Here is a 3403-nt window from a genome sequence, read left to right on the forward strand (position 1 = left end):
TAAGAAAATCAACACCAAAGGAAAAATAATGAATTTAGAAAAGAAAAGAAAAATATGCACTAAATTAAAATGCAATGAATGAAATATGCAAATAAATTAAGTAAAATAGAATGAAGGTGAAAAGAAATGAGAAGTGAAAGAAATAAAGTAAGAAAGAAAGAAGAAAACATAGAAGAAATTAGGATTAGAAAAGAAAAGAGAAGATAATTGGCTCTGATTTGGATGAGTTATACGGCGCAGGCGACGCGGACGCGTGAGGGACGCGGTCGCGTGGTGCGCGATAAGGTCAGGTGACGCGGACGCGTGAGTCACGCGATCGCGTGGCCTGATTTGTGCGATTGGCGCGAGTGCAGCCTTGCGTTCGCGCAACTCTCTGTTCGAAACTCTTTTCGCCAGATTTTTGGGTGACGCGGTCGCGTGGTTGACGCGATCGCGTGGATGACCATATTTTGAAAATGACGCGGACGCGTGGTAAGGCTTGTGCTTCTAGCACCGTTCCAGCCTTACTCCAACACAACTTTTGGCCAAGCACCCCTTTTACGTCGATTTGTTGTAGCACGCGTTCGCGTGGGTGACGCGGACGCGTGGGAGGCTATTTTTCCAAATGACGCGGCCGCGTGGGTCACGCGGACACGTGGGCATGTTTGTGCCTAAAGCGCACCTCTAGCCACGCTTTCGTGTGACTCTCTGTTTACTTCCTTTTCTTCACAACGCACTGGTGACGCGGACGCGTCAGCGACGCTGCCGCGTCGCGTGCGTGTTTTTCTTTTTAATAATGCAGTATGCAGAATGCAATGCTAATATGAATGTTATGCAAAACTCCAGGTTCAATACAATAAAATAAAATAAAACTCGAAAACAAATAAAACTAAATAAAAAAATGAAAAAGGAACGATCATACCATGGTGGGTTGTCTCCCACCTAGCACTTTTAGTTAAAGTCCTTAAGTTGGACATTTGGGGAGTCCTTTGTTATGGTGGCTTGTGCTTGAACTCATCCAGGAATCTCCACCAATGTTTGTGATTCCAATGGCCTCCGGGATCCCAAACTAGGTGCAGAATGCCTTCAAGCAGGTTAAAGCAAGTAACAAGGCCCCAAGAGTGTTGATTTCTAGACTGAATTCCGGGGTCCCAGACCTTGCCTTTGCACCCGTCTTCTTATTGACCATCTTTGTTCCAACCGGGTGATAAGCAATCCGAATTCTCACTAAGACATCCAAACATCTTCCTAAACCCATTCAATTGAGAATTGTACCAACCTTTGTACTTTAATTTGGAGCATGCAACCATATTGAACCTTGCATGACAATTCCTACCACTAGCCATCTCCCGCTTGCTTTTATAGCCACAAAGAGCTCTAAGCTGACCATCTGTCTCAAGCAAAGCATATTCAAGTGAGCTAATTAAGGTTAGAGATGAGAGATTTACCCACTTGAATGAAGGGATGGATGGTGATGGTTTTGGGGGAGAGGTCTCTAACAACTTTTGCAAGGTGATTTCCAGCTCAATTCCCTTGTGCTCTTCTTTGACAATTTCCACCTCTTTGCAAGCCTCTTCAATATCAACCTCTTCCTCTTGGTAGCTCTCTTCCAAATTGATCTCTTCTTCATTATTCACCAAGGGCATGGGAGGCTGTGCTTCTTTTTCTTGAATCTCTATCTCTTGATCAACCTCTTCCAAGTCTTCAACTAGGGTATGCCTTGGAGGTTGTACACCCTCCTCAACATCTAATGAAACCATCTTGGAAGGAGGCTTTATGTCTTGACTTTCCCATGGAGGTTCAGCATCTCCCAGGTCTTCAATCACTTCCTCTTTTTCAGCTCTTACGATTTCCTCCACTTGTTCCAATACAAAGGTATGTTCCTCATTGTCCATTGGAGTTTCTAGTGTATCCTTTATGCTATGCTCTTCTTTTGATTCTCCACATGTAGCCATGCGAGTTCTTTGAGTGCTCAGATGTTGGGAAGCTATTATATTTACTAACTCGCGTAAGGTGGCCGCGAAATTTAGCACACTCTTATTCATCCTTTCTTTCCCTTGAAGAATAACACGAAGTCTATCATCCATTGGAGGTTGGGGTTGATATGAGGGTTCATTGGTTGGGAGAGATGGTTCATAATAGGAAGGTGGTTCTGGGTGTGGTTCATATGGTGGTTGGTGTGGTGGATAAGGATTAGGGTCATATGGAGGTGAATGGTTGTAGGTGGCTTGTGAGTATGGTGGTTCAAAGCTATGTCGAAGAGGCGGTTCATAAGCATTTGGTGGGGCTTATTGGTAATTGCAAGGGGGTAGTTGTTGCCATGAGGGTTGATCAAATCCTTATGGCTCCTCCCATCTTTGATTGTTCCAACTTCGATGCTTGTTCTCATTGTAATTTCCTCTTCCTGCAACATAATTGTAACCAGAGTTCATAGCCAAACATGCTTTCTTTCCATCCTCTGAGCCATTCCTGCCCTGTAATCTCTGAAAACACTTAACACACGTATCAAGGCATCTAATGGTAATAAGAGAGGATTAATAATAAGAAATTTAAAGGCCAAAGAAGCATGTTTTCAATCATAGCACAAAATTAGGAAGGAAAACGTAAACTCATGCAAATCATATGAATAAGTATATGAAAGATTGATAAAATCCACTCAATTGAGCACAAGATAAACCATAAAATAGTGGTTTATCAACCTCCCCACACTTAAACATTAGCATGTCCTCATGATAAGCTTAAGAGAACTAAAAGAGTGAAGGGGAATGGTAGAATGTATGAAATGCAACCTATGTATATGAATGCAACTATATGCTAAGATGTTTATACCTACTTGGTTAAAAGTAAATAAATTCTCCAAGAATAAATATGAACTGGATTTCACTAATTCAAATCATAAAAATGAAGTACAATTAGGCTTGTAGAAGAAAATAGCTCATGAAAGCCGGGAACAAAGAATCGAGCATCGAACCCTCACTGGAAGTGTATGCACTCTAATCACTCAAGTGTTTCAGGTTCGATTCTCTTAATTCTCCACTAACCTTGCTTTCTAAGGCTTGCTCTTCATCTAACAATCAACATAAATTTAATGCACAGATACACATATCAAGAGGTCTTTTAAGGGTTGTAATGGGGTTAGGGTCAAGGTAGGATTGTATTTAGCCAAGTGGACTAAAATTTGAATCCTTAATTAACTTAAACTTTCCACCTAACTTTAGACAATCCATGTAATCATAATACCGCATCTAACTATCCATTAACCATGTTTTCCACATATTCATGCATTCTAATTTCAAGTACAGTACATATGCATTGCTTTCACCACTTACCTTGGGGCATTTTGTCCCCTTTTTGCTTAATTGTACTTTTTCTTTTCTTTTTCTCTTTTTCTTCTTCTTCTTTTATATATATATATATTTTTTTT

This window comes from Arachis ipaensis, chromosome B01 (genome assembly GCF_000816755.2).
Source record: "Arachis ipaensis cultivar K30076 chromosome B01, Araip1.1, whole genome shotgun sequence".
Classification (NCBI taxonomy): domain Eukaryota; kingdom Viridiplantae; phylum Streptophyta; class Magnoliopsida; order Fabales; family Fabaceae; genus Arachis; species Arachis ipaensis.